The 18,134-nt window shown below is 45.8% G+C and overlaps 1 protein-coding gene across 30 annotated transcripts in view; it reads left to right on the forward strand.

Annotated features, from left to right (window-relative positions):
* The window catches only part of ERC1 (ELKS/RAB6-interacting/CAST family member 1), a 271,872-nt gene that overhangs the window by 230,416 nt on the left and 23,322 nt on the right, over window positions 1–18,134 (forward strand). The gene's annotated exons all lie outside the window — the stretch shown is intronic.

An 18,134-nucleotide genomic window follows, 5' to 3' on the forward strand; every position in this document is an offset into this window, starting at 1 on the left:
TTTTTGACCCCCTTCACCTATTTCACCCACCCCCAAACCCCACCACGGGCAACCGCCAGATCTGTTCCTATATCTATGAGTTTGGCTCTTTTGTTTTTTAGATTCCATGTGTAAGTGAGATTGTGCAGTGCTTGTCTTTCTCTGAGTCATTTCACTAAGCACAATGGCCTCAAGGTCCATCAGTGTGGTCACAAATGGCAGGATTTCCTTCTTTTTTATGGCTGAGTAGTATTACTTGGGGGGGGGGGTGTGTACAGTTGGCCCTTGAGCAGCACAGGTTTGAACTGCACAGGTCCACCTACGTATGGGATTTTTACAATCGTAAATACTACAGTACTGCCCCGTCACCACTGGCTGAATCTACAGATACGGAGTGAGGGACACTCAGGCACCGCAGGTACGAAAGGCCGACTCTTGGGTTATACACGGGTTTTTGACCATGCAGAAGGTCAGTACCCCTAACCCCTGCATTGTTAAAAGGTCAGCTGCTTGTATACCACATTTTCACACATTTACAGACCCCGCCACATTTGAAGTCTTAAAAGGCCCCAATGCCGTTTCATACAAATTTTATAATTCTCTGCTCTATTTCTGTGAAAAATACCGTTGGAATTTTGGTAGGGACTGTATTGAATCTGTAAATTGCTTTGGGTAGTAGGGACATTTTAACAATGTTAATTCTTTAAATCCATGAGAGCAGACTGACTGTCCAATTCCTTCTCTTTCTGCTTGAGAGTTGGTTGGTTGTGTTTTTTTTTTTTAGTAAGTGGATGTTATTCTGTCAAATGCTTCTTCTGCACTATTGAGATGATTTTGACTATTGACTTTGATCCTTCATATTGTTCATGTAGTGTTTCACACAGCCTGATTTCAACCATCAGTGCAGGTGTTGAACCATCCTTGCATCCCTAGAATAAACCCCACTTGATCATGGCAAATGTTCCTGTTAATGTGTTGTTGAATGTAGTTTGCTAATGTTTTGTTGAGAACTTTTCCATCTGTGTTCAGCAGAGATATTGGCACGTCATTTTCTTTTCTTGCCACATCTTTTTCTGGTTTAGGTATCTTCTGAATGTGGAAGAGTTCTCTGGCCTTGTATTTTTTGGGAAAAGTTTTCAAAAGATTGGTGTGAATTTTTCTTGAAATGTTTCTTAGAATTCACTAGTGAAACAAGCTAGTCCTCAGCTTTTATTTCTTGAGAGGTTCTTAACTACTGCTTAGTTTCCCTTACTTGCCATTGGTCTGTTCACACTTTCTGTTTCTTCGTGATACAGATGTGGTAGGTTTTATGTTTCTAGGAATTAATTCGTTTCTAGGTTGTCCAGTTTGTTGAAATGTGATTGTTCATAGTAGCCTCATAACTCTTGCATTTAATATTGGTTATAACGTCTCTGCTTTCATTTCTTTTTTTTTTAATATTTATTTGTGTGTTTAGCTTAGCCAGGTCTTAAGTGCAGCATTCGAGCTCCTCCGTCTTCACTGTGGCATGGGGATCTTTAAGAGCAGCGTGTGAACTCATTGTTGGGGCATTTAGGATCTAGTTCCCTGGCCAGGGATCCGACCCAGGCCCCTTGCACTGGGAGCAGAGTCTGACCCGCTGGACCAACAGGGAAGTCCTCCTTTTTCTCATTTCTGATTTTATTTATCCTGCCTTTTGTATTTCCTCTGCTATATCCCACCTGTGAAACTGACAAAACATGTTTTCTTTTGTGTCCCTTGTATGGCAGGTATGTTATTTTATGGCTGTTTAGTTTGGTGTTAAATAACGTGCTTTGCCCCTCAAACTAATTTGAACTCGGTAGCTGTGGAATTTCCCTCGAGTCACTTCACCTCTCCTCCAAGTGTCAGGTTCCCATCTGCTAAGTGGCAGTGATGAAACCTACAGCGAAGGTCCTGGTGTGGTTACAAGCACAAACGTTCTCAGTGCACTTAGCCCTTGGCCCAGCATCCAGAAAGTATTCAGTCACGGGCTGTGTGATATTGGTAGCGATAGTGCTTAATAGAGTTCACAGGATCCTCTGATGCTACTGTTTACATCATAGATTTCTCCTCTCTCCTGATACAGTAACGTTCCTCTCACTGCACAAGTCACGCACAGTCCTAGTAATTCATTTTTCCTGCAGCAAGAGAAATGTCTTCTGTTCGGAATCTCTGAATTGTTGATGACATCACCCGTCCTGCCTGAGCAGCGTGTAGACCCTTCCCCCACCAGGTGTCCCTGCGGGAGGTCAGCTGCAGACCTTAAGTCAGACCCCATCACCTTCAAAGAAGCAACCACGGTGGCAGGCGCCTTTTCTTGCTAAAGTTCTCTCACCTGAGGATAGTTTGCAGGCTGCCTCGACACAGAGGCTCTGAGTAATTCTTAAGGGACTTGGTGATCATGTGAGCTCAGTGAGGCAGGGGCCTCTCAGGCCACGTGATCGAGTTATAAATACTCGGGGGAGAGACCTTTCAGTGTAGTTTTAAGACACACTATACAGTGTTCCACAGGTTCCCCCCTATATTTTTATAGTTTCTGCTGAATGATTTAAGGTGACGTTGTCCTGAGACTTACTTGATTTATTTCTTAAACTGAAAATTGCAGTGTTTTAAACATCTCTGGAACATAGGTCCTTAACAATTAGGAGTATTTGACTAATGAGGATGTGCCCCCTTCTTCCTGTTTGTGGCCTTATTTGTCCCTCAGACATTCTCCCTGGATAATAAAAATATCCTTGCTCTTCATGCAAAATAAAATCCTTCACATCCTAATTGTTTTTCACAGTCCTCTGGGCAGACCCTGCGGAGCTCAATAAATAGTTTTTGAAAGAAAAAACTGGGAAGCTTTTGCCCTAAAGAAAAGTTGCATGTACTGGAAGTTTCGTCCATGTGTAGTAGGTATTTTTAAACTTTTAATTTACTCTGTACCCTGAAAAGACCCTGTTGCTGGGAAAGATTGAGGGTTGGAGAAGGGGGCGACAGAGGAGGGCATCACTGACTCAGTGGACATAAGTTTGAGTAAACTGTGGGAGATAGTGAAGAACGGGAAACCTAGCGGGCTGCAGTCCATGGGGTCGCATAGTCGAACGTGACTTAGCGACTGAACAGCAGCTCTGTACCCTGACAGGTCATCCTGGGATTTGACACAGTTCATGTGTGGGGGGTCCCAGTCAGTTCCTAGCGCACCTTCTAGGATACACTGTCAAATTTATCACCTACCCCTCAGCTAACATGTGACGAGACCCCTTTTAGTACCAAGGAGACAGCCCTCATGCTTGCCTATTACATCATGTTTTATCTTATAGAGTTATGTTTTGGAGGATGTGATCTGACTCGCATCTTATCTGAGCTATTGAACAACAGTCGTGTTACAATAGGGTTCTGCAGTATTTCTTTCATTAACTTGTCCTCAGCTTCTCCCTAATTTGTTATTTTCTATATATTTCTCTCTGTCTTTAGGATTACTGTCTGTTTTGGGTTAACGGACTATTTTCTTGAACCCAAAAATGCATCATCAACCAAAACAAAAAAGCCATTCCCCCTTGATGTCTCTGTCCTTCCTCCTGGTCCTGCGATGACGAGGTTGAAGCTTGCAGCTGGGCCTGGCGGTCGGCGTTTCTGGGATAAATTAAATGCACACACTTGATTGAGGTGTAGCTGGACTGTATCACTGTCTTCCTATTATCCTAGGAGATCAAAGCACAGCTCAAATAGAGGCTTAGTCTTTAGAATATTCAAAACAGATGGCTGGTTCTTTTTGGTGAAAATTCAGGTTTTAAGGCAAACCACTTGTTAGTGAGACTTCATGTCTTCTCATTGAAAGATAGCACGGACCATGTACCTCCCTCTCTTCCTCAGTTTCAAGACTAGAATCATAGACTTTCTGCCTGAGGAGGGATTTGGCAAGCCCAGAATGCTCTGACACTATCTGGGTTCCTTTTCATGTGATTATAAATAAGTTACTCAGCTTTTTCTTAAGGTATTTTGGGTATTAAACGAAAGCTTCTTAAATGTTTACGTTATCATAGTCACTTGTTGGTGGGTCACTATTTAAAATCTAGTGTTCACACTGTGACATACTCCAGAATTGAACCAGGCTGTTTATCCTTGACTTCACGTTTTTACAAATTAAAATGCATATTCTCCATCCACTCTCCTGCCACTGACTCCTGGATCCAAAGGTACACAGAATAAGTCCATAAGTGTAGTCTGAGGTTTTTATTGTTTGGTTTAAAATGGACTGAAATGAGAAAATTAGCTCAGAAACAAATACTGAACAACAGATTTTCTCCAACAGAAAAAATGATTATCTGAGGTGCAGTAGAAAAACCCAGGTCTGCAGTAGAGACTCGAGGGTCACAGAGGAAGGGGCAGGTAGTGGCGGGCTACAGTGCATGGGGTCGCAGAGAGGCGGACACGACTGAGCAACTAAACACGGCAGGCGTGTGCCAGGCAGTTATCGTGTGAACCTGATGACCTCTCGGTGGTTCCCTGTGGGTGCTGCTAAGGGGGTATCTCTATTTCTCTATTAATGAATTACTTCACTTCATTCTGTATAATAGGCTCTAGGTTCATCCATCTTACTGGAATTAATTCTCTATTTGTTCATAACGCATTACCCAGAACCTGGCAGCATTAAAAAACAGTGCACCTCTGTTATCTCAGCGTTTTCTTCGGATCATGAATCTGGAAGCAGCTTGGCTTGGTAGCTCCTGCCTGAGTGTCTCTGGGCTGCAGGCAGAATGTCAGCTGGGTCTGTAGTTTAAAGCTTGATGTAGCCAGAGCCCACGTGGGTGCATATTCACTCACGGTCCATGCCAGACGCTGGCGGGAACCTTCAGTTCCTATCCATATGGACCCAAAGTGAGCAATGAAGAGAAGGTGGCAAGGAGCCACTGTGACTCTTAGGTCCTGCAGTCGGAAGTCACACATGCCCACCTCTCCTGTGTCCTGTTCCTTCAAGGCAAGTCACCGAGACCATCTGGCGTGGAGTGGGGCAGAGCATCTCAGGCTTCACTTTCTGAGGGCAGGAATGTCAAAGAATAGGCGGACTTACCATCACCCTTCACAGGTGTTGGGGCAGGTGACAAGCCACGAGCCTGGGGCTGCCCTCAGGTGAATCACCCTGGCCTTCATGTGCTGTGGCAACCGGTGGATGGTGGGCAGGAGGGGAGCAAGCCGGAGACACACCAGCCCTCTGAATTTTCTGGTTATACTCATTGCCACATCCAGTTCTCTATTCAACCAGTGTTTTATTTTATGTTGATATTACTGTTTTTTAAAAGGGAAGAAGCTACAGCAATCTATTGGCATTGGGAGATAGGAAGCTAATTGTATGTTTCTTTAAAACACCCAACCAACCAACAAAACTGCTGTTGTGCTTGTGTTCAGTCATGTCTGACTCTTTTGTGACCCCCGTGGACTCTAGCCCGCCAGGCTTCTCTGTCCATGGAATTCTCCAGGCAAGAATACTGGAGTGGGTTGCCATTCCCTTCTCCAGGGGATCTTCCTGACCCAGAGATCAAACCCATGTCTCTTGCATCTCCTACGTTGGCAGGCAGATTCTTTACCACTGTGCCACCTGGGAAGCCCCTGATATTACTATTGATAGCAGTGATATTCATTATGAATTGAAATTTTAACTGTAATTATTTACTTCTTAAATAATCTGAGAAGATTGTAAGCATTTCCTCTCTGATATTATATTTACCTGTTATCTGGAATAGCTTTAGGGATTGGCAGATCTTTTTCTAAAGGTACAGAGAGTAAGTGTTTTATCCTTTGTGATCTGTACCCTTTGTCAGATCTAACCAGCTCTGCTCATGAAGTAGGGAACCCACCACAGACAACACGTAAATAGTGAAGGTTAATATTGTTGTTATTCAGTCACTAAGTCGTATCCGACTCTTTGCAACCCCATGGACCGCAGCATGCCAGGCTTCCCTGTCCTTTACTACATCCCAGAGTTTGCGCAAACTCATGTCTGTCAAGTTGGTGATGCCATCCAATCATATCATCCTCTGTTATCCCCTTCTTCTCTTGCCCTCAACCCTTCCCAGCATCAGGATCTTCTCCAGTGGTCAGCTCTTTGCATCAGGTGGCCAAAATATTGTAGCTTCAGCTTCAGAATCAGTCCTTCCAGTGAATATTCAGGACTGATTTCCTTCCGGATGGACTAGTTTTATCTCCTTATAGTCCAAGGGACTCTCAAGAGTCTTCTGCAACACCACAGTTCAAAAGCATCAGTTCTTCAGTGCTCAGCCTTCTTTATGGTCCAGCTCTCACATCCATTCATGACTACTGGAAAAAAACATAGCTTTGACTAGACGGACCTTTGTCGGCAAAGTGATGTCTCTGCTTTTAATATGCTGTCTATTTGTCATTGCTTTTCTTCCAAGGAGCAAGTGTCTTTTAATTTCATGCCTGCAGTCACTATATCAGTGATTTTGGAGCCCAAGAAAATAAAGGTAACCCTGGCTGTTACCTTGTATAATATCAGTCACAACTTGTAGGTTTCTGTGCTGAGCCTCTTATGTCATAGTCACTTGTGTATCCTCAGATAATAAAGCTTTGCTTAAACCTCAGCAACCAGCGATTGAAATGGTGATGTCTATCAGAGTTTGTGTTATGCTAAAGAATTTTAACAGAGAATAGCGGGAGGAGAGATTAATTCAGTGACTGTGCAGGAGGTTTTATTCTCAAATAGAAAAACTGGGTAGGGAAAAACATAACGGAAACACTCTTCCTAATTTTTGTTTTTCCCAAATCTTTTTCTTCCACCCAAAGCCTGGATGACTCCCAAGGTAAAGGGGGTGATGTCTGGAAATCGTTAATCCATGGGATTTGTTCATGGTGTATAAAATTTTCAGAAAGAATTTGCTTTTTCAGGATGATTTCCTGATTGACTGTGGCAGACCTAAGTCCAGGCAGGCCTGCTCAGAGCCGCCAAGACCCTGCTTGGGTTCTCAGATTCGTGACACTTCCGGTGTGTGCGGACAGAGAGGAGATTCTTCATGGGCCGGGGGAGGGGGGGGGACGAGGACACAGGCAGAGCAGCGGGTGGAGTTGGGGCGCTAGGTCAACCTGGAGGGGTGAAGGCCCCACCCTGATGCTCCTGCCCCCCGTGCTGTTCTCTGTCCCTGAAGGGCTGGAGCGTTTCCTGCCTCAGTCAAGCAGGTCCTGAGCTGTCCTCTTGCTGAAATACGGGCACAGGTCTTTCTCCCCATGTTGCCCCCGGCCCCCCATTGCCCCTACAGGTTGTGTACAGGTGCGTCCTTACACACACCGAGTCACAGATGCTTCCGACCTGTCACAGGACATGTCCTGGCTGTCTCCAGCTTCAGCATCAGGAGATTCAGTGCCTGTATGTAGCTCGTTTCTGACAGCACGGATACTCATCTCTGATGTGTACACAGGCATGTAGATACATTTCCGTCTTCCCCTGCCTTCCAGGCTATAGGAACCTTCCCTCCCTCCTGTACCCTCCCAGCCCAGCTTCCTGTCTAATGAGGCTCCAGAGGGCACAGTGACCCTCGGGGGTGGGGTGGTCAGGAGCTTTCAGCTGGAGACGCTGGCGTCAACACTGGTGCTGCCATCACATGGGACTGGTGGCGAAATCACTTGTGTCAGCTCCTCCAGCTCCTCCACATGTACACACACACACCCCCCACACACACCCACCCCCCACACACACACACACATCACACACATACACACACCCCCCCACACACACACCCCACACACACACACCCCACACACATACACACCCCACACACACACACCCCACACACACACACACCCCACGCATATACCCCCCCCACACACACACACACACCCCACACATCACACACATATTCACCACACACACACACACACACACACACACACACCCCGTCCTTTTAACCCAGCCTCAAAATAACTGCCCGTCACAGAAGAGCCTCCTCCAGAGCCTGGCCTCCACTCGGGAGCCCTTGACAGATCAGCTGTCACATCTCCTAGTCACCAGATAACCGTGCTTGCCGCTCTCCTCCTCTGTCTTCCTGTGGACCCCGAGGCAGACCGAGTGGCTGGGCGCCCCATGACCTAGACGCTCCTCTCTGCTGACTCATTGGGATCCTAGCTAGGTCAGCCTTTTGTGTCCGCCCTTCACTCCCAAAGGTTAGAGAAGAAACGAAGTGTCCTGATGAGGCCGTCACTGTGTTCCGCCCTGCAGGCAGCAAGCGTGTTGGTGTTTTCTCAGATCCATCCTTCTGTCTTGTAAACATGTAATAAGCCAAGAAGTGATTGACCGCAGCGGCAGTCCAGCAGGAGCTGGGCTTCAGGCCCCAGCGGACCAGCGGGGTAGGAGTTGATGTGGGCACGTGGTGTGTAAACAGACTCACAAGGGGCTGAGGCCGCTGTTCTTGCCCGTGGCCAGCTGCCTACCTGGTTTTTCCTGTGAAATTCAGCATCCACCTTCAGCTGGCTTGCCCACTCAAAAAGCGTGAGCTTCTCGCTCTTTTGCCTCATTTTCTCTCCTGTGCCCAGACATTTTCCCCATAATTTGACATTCATTAGTATACAGCCCTGGAACTTTGCTATGGGGAAGTCATGTAAAGTATATATACATCGATGCACACACGCACACACACAAGTATTTAACTCCTACGTTGTTTACTAGAATATAATAAATAATTTATTGTGAAGAGGCAAGCCTCAAGCCAAGAACTCAATTGAAGATGCTTCTTTCCCATCTTTATTTAAAGAGCAGGGAAGAGGAGTCTTGGGATACGTACCTGCTCCTCGCAGCTCTGAGTCTCGCAGAGTGGGCGCTTCCTTGACTGTGTCCCGTCTGAGCGCCCCTTTAGGGTGCCCGATGTGCATCCCCTGGTGTCCCCTCCAGAGGCTGGCTTATCCGGCTTCTCTGCCTCCTGCAGCGTTCTGTCCACTTGCTGCCCGTTAATCTGCCCCGTCTTCATCTGGATGTACTATCTGCCCTCTGGTTGGTGAGTCACCTCATTTTCATGTATTTTACAAGTTTCCAAGTACTGAGGTAAGAACTTAGAATACCTCCCGCCCCAACCTGCTCTCTTGGCCACAGGGAGGTGGGCTCAGCCAGAGCCTCCTTCCCTCACACTGCCCTCTGTTCAAGTGGAGTTTCTGAATCTGAATAAGATACGTTAGGTTTTAACTGAATAAGGAGTAAATAGGCACAATGGAGTTAGCAGTCCTGTGGTTCAGATTCCAAGATTCATCTTATTCTGAACCCCACTCCCCATCTCCATACAACTCTGAGTACGGACCATCTGGATCAGGAAGTAGGGGAGGTTCTGTTTTGTTCTGCTGGAGTGGTAATATGCGCTTAAAGGAAAATTGACAACAGATTTCTGAGCTGTAAAACTGAGAGGAAATGATTGCATTTTAGTTTGTAAACGATTCCCACTGTTTTTTTTTCTCTCTCTCTCATGTTTCAAATCTGTAACCTTTTCCAGTTTTCCTAAACACACTTACACTTTTAACAAGCCATGAAACCCTTTAAATCTGAAACCTTTGGAGAGAGTTTTTACTCTTAGAACCAGGTATTTTTGTATATAGTAAGTTTTCTGATTAACATCTATTCATATCAGTGACCTTGTGTCACCAAACCAAACTTGAGTCTGCTCACCCACATGCAGCAAAGCCAATCTCCTGACACCAGTTTGTGGTGAGGCAAGGGGAGCGTTTACTGCAGGGCCGGGCAAGGAGAACAGGCGGCTCATGCTCGAAACCCACAGTGAATCTTTATAGTAGAAGTAACGTCATCCTGGCTTCCCCAGTGGCTCAGACAGTAAAGAATTTGCCTTCTGTGAAGGAGATCTGGGTTGGATCCCTGGGTCAGAAAGATCTCCTGGAGAAGGGAATGGCTACCCACTCCAGTCTTCTTGCCTGGGAAATCCCATAGACGGAGGAGCCTGACAGGGGTCACAAAGAGTCAGACACAACTGAGCGACTAACACTTTCAACATCATTCTGGCTTTTGTATTTGTCATGAGTTTTTGTTTTGGAAGAGGAATGCAAGACAGTTTCCCATTCTGTAAAGTTTGTGTGGGGAGTGAAGTAGACACACATGAGAAATGGTTGTGACGTGGAGGGTCAGGACTTGGAGCTCTGGACTTGTCTGCATTTAACTTTAGGTTATCCTTTAACTTTTCGTGAAATTTTAGAAGTTTATCGACTTCCCCCCAAAAGAAATTTTTTTTGTTTTCAATCACTGTAGCCCTCTAGCTAGGCACAAACTCCGGCTAACGCTGCTGAAATGTTCCCGGTTTTCATTGTTAACAGTGAAGTTTGGTTTTTGATGAAGGGCATGCAGGGGTAAAGCATGAACCCTTCTTAGTTTAGCTTTACTGGTTATCGTGAGGGTGCAGCCACATGAGGCGTATGTTTGCCCAGCGTCTCTCTTGCAGATGCATAAGACAGAAGGCTGTTCTGGAATGCCCAGTCTTCAGTTTGTTAGGATTAAAGATGAGTAAGGACCACCACACCGAAAACATGCAGGGGATCCACTGAGTGTCCTGTCTGCTCCAGGTAGGAAGGCGAAATAAAAAGTTGGATCTCAGAGAACATTAAGAATACAAAAGTTGTTGAATTTTCTAACCTTATCTGTGAAGAACAAGTCAAACCAAACCTTGAATCAAGATGAAGAGGTTTATTTAGCAGTTTGAAGGTTTGCCTGAAGGAAACCTCAAAACGAAAGTTAAAACAGAGATAAATCCCGAATTTACACATTTTAATTCTCTTGTACACTCAACACATTAGCTCCATTATCTCATGTTTTTTTTTTTTTTTAATGCAAAATAGGGCCACATTTCCCTGGAGGAGGACATAGCAATCCACTCCAGTGTTCTTGCCTGGAGAATCCCATGGACAGGGGGAGCCTGGTGGGCTGCAGTCCATGGGGTCGCATAGAGTCTGACACAGCTGAAGCGACTTAGCATTCATGGATGTCATTCGTAATATTCCTGCCAGCAAAAGCTGTGTGTGGCCCGGCAGAAAGGCACTCACTAAATGTTTGTTAAGCCAAATATATAATTTTTTTAGTATCAATAATGTGTGAGTTGATATACAGTATATCTAATTAATGTAGCAAAAATGTAATTTCCATTCACTGTTTCTTGAAAGAACTGCATTGTTTCACAAAGTAGCTGCATTTAAGTGAGAAAGTAACACCTGCTCCAAACCTTTGTAAAGAGACCTGGTGCCATCCTTCATCTTCCTGGTCCCAGTGCACATCATAACCAAGAAGATAAGCTCAGTTCTTGACATGAAAAAGGACTTTGAGGCCAGGCTGCCGAATTTTATTCCTGTGCCTCCTCCCCCGCCCCCCTCCAGACTATTAAAACTTTTTATCTTGTAATGGGGAATAGCCGATTAACAATGTTGTGGTAGTTTCAGGCGAACATCAAAGGGACTCAGCCAGATACAGACATGTATCCATCCTCCCCCAAACCTGCCTCCCATCCAGGCTCCACATAACACTGAGCACACTTCCCTGTGCTGTCCAGTTAGGTCCTTGTTGGTGATCCGTTTTAAATATCCAAGTGTGTACGTGACCTTTCCTTTCACCCTGGTAATCATAAGTTCATTCTCTAAGTCTGTGAGTCTCTTTCTGGTGTTTTGTGGGTTTTTTTGTATGTAAATTCATCTGTATCAGTTATTTTTAGATTCCACATAAAAGGGATGTCATAGAGAGTATGACACTCTCTAGGACCCTCTATGTTTCTGGTGCTGTGCTTAGTCACTCAGTCATGTCCGACTCTTTGCAACCCCATGGACTGTAGCCCACTGGACTCCTCTGTCCATGGGGATTCTCCAGGCAAGAATACTGGAGTGGGTTGCCATGCCCTCCTCCAGGGGATCTTCCCAAACCCAAGTCTCCCTCATTGCAGGCATGTTCTTTGCCATCTGAGCCACCAGGGAAGTCCCCCCAGTTCAGTTCAGTCATTCAGTCATGTCCTACTCTGTGAGCCCATGGACTGCAGCACGCCAGACTTCCCTGTCCATCACCAGTTCCCAGAGCTTGCTCATACTCTTGTCCATCGAGTTGGTGATGCCATCCAACCATCTCATCCTTTGTCGTCCCCTCCTTCTACCTTCAGTTTCTCCTAGCATCAGGGTCTTTTCTAATGAATCAGTTCTTTGCGTCAGGTGGCCAAAGTATTGGAGTTTCAGCTTCAGCATCAGTCCTTCAGTGAATATTCAAGACTGATTTCCTTTAAGACTGGTTTGATCTCCTTGCTGTCCAAGGGATTCTCAAGAGTCTTCTCCTACACCACAGTTCAAAAGCATCAATTCTTCAGTGCTCCACTTTCTTTATAGTCCAACTCTCACATCCAAACATGACCACTGGAAAAGCCATAACTTTAACTAGATGGACCTTTGTCAGCAAAGTGATGTCTCTGCTTTTTAATATACTATCTAGGTTTGTCATAGCTTTTCTTCCAAGGAGCAAACGTCTTTTCATTTTATGGTTACAGTCACCATCTGCAGTGATTTTGGAGCCCAAGAAAATAAAGTCACTGTTTCCATTGTTTCCGTATTTGCCATGAAGTGATGCCATGATCTTCGTTTTTTGAGTGTTGAATTTTAAGCCAACTTTTTCACTCTCCTCACTTTCATCAAGAGGCTCTTTAGTTCCTTTTCACTTCCTGCCATAAGGGTAGGGTTATCTGCATATCTGAGGTTATTGATATTTCTCCCTGCAATCTTGTGGAAACCTGTTTCCAGCTTGTGCTTCATCCAGCCTGGCATTTCACATGATGTACTCTGCATATAAGTTAAATAAGCAGGATGACAGTATACAGCCTTGAAGTTCTCCTTTCCCAATTTGGAACCAGTCTATTGTTCCATGTCTGGTTCTAACCAGAAATGCCCATGTTGCTGCAGATGGCATTATTTCATTCTTTTTCATGGCTGAGTAATATTCCACTGTATAAATGTACAACATCTTCTTTATCCTTCCCTCTGTCAATGGACATTTAGGCTGCTTCCGTGTCTTGGCTACTGTAAATAGTGCTGCAGTGAACATTGGGGTCCATATACCCTTTCAAATCATGTTTTTCTCTGGATTTTTGCCCAGGAATGGGGTTGCAGGGTCATATGGTATCTCTGTCTTTAGTTTTTTAAGGGACTTCCATGCTGTTCTTCACAGTGGCTGTACCAATTTACATTCCCACCAACAGTGTAGGAGCATTCCCTGCTCTCCACACCCTCTCCAACATTTGTTGTTTGTGGATTTTTTGATGGTGGCCTTTCTGCCTGGTGTGAGGTGATACCTCATAGTAGCTTTGATTTGCATTAATCTAATAAGTAATGATGTTGAACATCTTTTCATGTACCTGTTCCCTTTTGCTTGCCTCCTTTTTAACTTTTCAAAGTTCAGCTTTCTGCTGGGACCTCTGGACAGGAGCATCATTAAGAGAATAATGTTTTGGGGAAGTCAGTGCGTTGGTTGTTCTGGGACTTTCTTGATGAGCCTACCTTGGGGGATAGCAGTGTGACGGTGACCCAGTGAGGAATCAGAACTGCCTCTGGTGTTTATGCAGTAATTCAGGAACATCTGAACGTGCCTCCCAGGATGTCAGCAGACAGAAGGAAGAACAAGAGGATCTTTTAGTGACAGAGAAATCATCAGTACAAAAATACTTTGCCAGGAACACAGTAAATGATCCATAAATGTTAATTAGCTTAAAAAACGGAGAAGGCAATGGCAACCCACTCCAGTACTCTTGCCTGGAAAATCCCATGGGTGGAGGAGCCTGGTAGGCTGCAGTCCATGGGGTCTCTAGGAGTCGAACATGACTGAGCAACTTCATTTTCACTTTTCACTTTCATACATTGGAGAAGGAAATGGCAACCCACTCCAGTTCTTGCCTGGAGAATCTCAGGGACGGAGGAGCCTGGTGGGCTGCCGTCTGTGGGGTCACACAGAGTCAGACACGACTGAAGCAACTTAGCAGCAGCTTAAAAAATAGTGGCATCTTTTGAACAGTAAATTATTAGTACCACAAGGGCAAATGCATTAAGTCCCACATAATGTTCAGTACAACCTCTGCTCTCAAAATGAGCTCCCAGAATGTGTCACAACCAGCCACCCTATACTTGACGAAGGTCTGATGCAGAAACTGTGAGAAGAGGAGAGCAGGCCATGGGCCTGATCACATGTCCCATCCTGGCGCAGGCAGGTGTGTCCCCATCTGTTAGATGAATGGGCTGCAGAAATGGGCTGCTGTAGAGTTTTCCATTGCAGTCTGTATCATAGCATACAGAAGCAACTTGGCTGTCTTCTAAAACACCTCTGGACGTCCAACCATACTCAAGTGGAGGGGAGGTTAAGATAAACACCTTCCGGAGGTCACTTTATGTCATCACACACTGGCCTCTGAAGCCATTTTGAGGATCTGATTCATAAGCAAGTAAATCCTTGCCAGAAGAAACAAAGCTTTCAGGACATCAGCTGAAAGGCTCTCATCTGTTCTTTTAAATGATTTTCCTTAACAACTTGGTAAATGTTGGATTCGGGGAATGTTGCCGTTTTGGCGTTCTGTTTGTTAGAAGCGGAGGTTATCTTGACAAGTTCTTTTTTTTTTTTTTTTTTAGTTCTTTTTTTAAAAAACTTCTTTTTGCCAAAAGAAAAGAAAAAAAAAAGATAACTCTAGTTCTGCATAGCTATAGAACTGTGACGTGGCCTGACCACCTTGCTTTTGGTGGCACTTCTTACCAACCCTCTGAAGTTCACGTGGACCAAAGACTTAACTTCTGGGTCCTGTGAGCATCCTCTTCCTACTCGGCGAGTGTCCCTCTTCCCTCCTGAGGTTAGGCGGTCACAGTTCTTCCTTGTGGGAAATACAGTTTCTTTTCTGGGTGGTCGGCCCAAGTTGGACTTGGAGGGGGAGGGGAGAGATGAGGGCATTTTCCCCGTGATGGACATGGCTAAATGGGTCTCAGACAGGCTCCAGTGATTTTTCTCCTAATGGACACATTCAGAGACTGCTGGCTGGGCAGCTTCATATGCTTTCATGGAGTAAGCTCTCTAGTTTTCTGTTTTGTTTTTGAAAAGCAATTCCCTTTAACATGAGAAAAAGGCATCTTGGCCATTGCATAGGAAGAATTTTTATCCTGGAAAAAAAACTTCAAATTCTGTTATTTTTGTAACTTTTCAGTTGGACTTTGAAAAATTACAGAGTGCAAAACACTACGCATTTTGTTATCAGTTAGCACCTGAGCATGAAATATATTTAAGTCAGTGTGAGATTCATCTCTGATTAAGAACAGAGGCCTGAGAGTCCACTCGTTCATTCCCAGCCATACAGCAGTGAGCTAGCATGTTTCCAGGTTCCATTTTACTATAAGAAATTTGACCTTCCCCTTACCACCATTTATCAGATTGTCTTCATGCTTTTTTTATGTCAGTTTTCCAACTCAAACAGTAATTACCTAGGGTATCAGCTCTTTCTGCCTGTAGCCCAAATGTGATGGCAGCTATATGTAGACACACACACAAAATGGGAGTAAGTTGCACAAATCCAGTGAAAATCCCAAGAGAGATTTTTTTTCTAATCAGTGTGTCCATGAAAGAGGCTGGAGGAGGCCAAGCTGGAAACATGGCTGCAGTGTGTGGCGGCGTGAGGGGTGTGGAGGGAACAGCAACCAGACAGTGGGCTTGTTGACGTGCACGGTGGACGTGCATCTCAAGAAGTACGGCCTGGCACTTGCCTTTAAAGATGCCGCTTTGAAACTCAGTTTCTGAGCTCTCTACAATGTGAATACGCATCTGTGGCCAGAAAGAAAACCTGAGTCTTTTCTGAGAGTACCGTTGTTTGTGAAAACCTGTCCAACTTCCCCACTCTCCAGACCTCGTGCTTTATTGAAACAGCTCTTCCTTCTGCGGTTGGCGGTGTTGACACCACAGGCAACACAGGGCTCGGACCTGGAGGGGTCCCGTAAGAGCCCAGAGCCTTCCCCCCTGACCCCCAGCCCCTGAGTGTATCACCTTTGTTCCCAGACAGTTGTGTGAGTGTGTGTGTTTCAAAAATAATATTACTAAATTGATTCACTTTCTCTGGTTTTCCTAGCTAGGCTCCAACTTCTGTATTATATACCATGTGGGTCTGCACTCTGATCTCTCTAGTAAGTTAGAGATTGTTTTAGCCACTAAGCTGAGGCTCTTGCCTGCCTTAATTATTTCATGGAGATAGCATTAGAAACAGGAAATGTGATATATCTATAAAGCAACCATTAAAAATCATGTTTTCCAGGAATACGTAATGTCGTGAATAGGACTCACGATGTAACGTTAAATGGATAAACAGGGTCTTAAGCAAATGTGAAGTATGATACAGTTAAAAGTTGATTTATGTAAGTTTATAAAAAGACTTGGAAGAAAATCAGCAAAATTTTGCAAGTGCTGTTCTTGGTGGAAAACCTATAGACTGTTTATTATTTCTTTCCTGTTCCCCCCCATACTTTTCAGAGTAAAATCTGCATTGATTTCTTAATTTAAAAAAAATACATAAAACTGTATTTTAGAAACTCTTAAAAGGAACTAAGGGAAGCGGCAGGGGAGTCCTCTGGAGAGAGGTGGGTGGCAGAATTCGGTGTACCAGGCCTCATTTCCCCTGACTTAAAGATTAGCGAGCTCCTTATCAGGGCGTCCTGTTGGTGAAAAGTGCCACCCCGGTGACACCAGCAGATGCAGACTCTGCCCTGAGCCCAGGGAGCGTCAGGGACATGCCAGCATCTGCTGGGTTGGCGGCCCCCACGAGGCTGGGTGTCAGGCAGACGCTGTGCCTGCGGTTCAGAATTGGAGATGGGGGGCCAGCCCAGCCCCTCCTCCACCGCCCAGGCTTGCCCAGCACCAAGGGCCTGGCCAAAGCTGTCCCGAGAGCTGTCTGATGAGGTTGTGTGTTGTGCAACGTGCTCTCCGGCGGAGCCGAGGTGGTGGTCATTCCTCGGGGTAAAGGGAATTGTAAGACAGTGTTGGCCCATCTCTGGAGAGAAGACCCCGCGTGGAGCTGGTCCCGCCCAGCTGGGGCTCAGGTGTCAGGGCTGTGCGAGAATTCGTCTGTCATGTCTAAAAGGAGGGTCGATGCCTCTGTGAGTCAAGTGTGGGGGCTCCAGCCAGGACAAGACAGATCCCGTTGTGAGTTCACTCATCACCCTTCCCATAGCTGAGAGGACCACTGTCCCTCCAGGGACAGAGGCATCCTTTGTTCCAGGAGGTGGAGGGACACACGTGTGCGTCAGGCTTTCAGATGAGCACGTTTCGCTTGCAGCGTTTGTGTGTGTGTGTAGTTGTGTAGTTGCTAAGTTGTATCCGACTCTTTGCGACCCCATGGACTGTAGCCTGCCAGGCTCCCCTGTTCATGGGGTTCTCCAGGCAAGAACACCAGAGTGGGTTGCCATTTCCTCCTCCAGGGGATCATCCTGACAGGATCGAACCCACATCTCCTACATTAGCAGGAAGGTTCTTTATCAGTGAGCCGCCAGTGAAGCCCCTAAACCTGAGTGTGTTTCTGTTTTGCACGTCTCTTCATTTGTACTGTTTTAAACTGCACGTAAGAGATGTCATGCAGTATCGTACACGTCTCTTCTCCGCTCTCAGCTGCCCTAAACCCATGCAGTGCTGTGGCATGGAGGTGGTGGGAACAGAGCGTTTCCAGGTAGATAATGGGATCATTCGCAGGAAAGCCAGGAATGCTGCTTCCCGGATAGTCATGACCACTGAGCATGGAGTGCAGTGTATGAGCAGGACTCCTGAGGAGGGGGAAGGGACAGAGGGTGGACTAGGTGTTCTTTGAGTTCCCAAAGCTGGGTTGGAAGGAAAAGACAAGGGGACAGAGGGAGTCTGGTCACTGTAATCCTTTTTCCCTTCCAACCCAGCTTTGGGAACTCAGAGGATGCCTAGAGTTTTTGTAGCTGCCCATAAATAGGTGGATGAGCAGTTGTGAGGGGACTGCAGTCTTTCTGTAGCAGGAATGTCATCTCTGCAAAAACAAGCCAGTGCTGTGCTTAGTCCCCACCTGAACACGGAATCCCATCCCACGCTGATGTACATGCCAGTGCCCCCCACGTGGCTCCCAGCACGGTGGTGGGTGGGTGTGGCTTCGTAGATGTGTGCGGACAAAGAGGGCGGTTAG

Source organism: Ovis aries, chromosome 3 (genome assembly GCF_016772045.2).
Source record: "Ovis aries strain OAR_USU_Benz2616 breed Rambouillet chromosome 3, ARS-UI_Ramb_v3.0, whole genome shotgun sequence".
In the NCBI taxonomy this organism is placed as follows: Eukaryota; Metazoa; Chordata; class Mammalia; order Artiodactyla; family Bovidae; genus Ovis; species Ovis aries.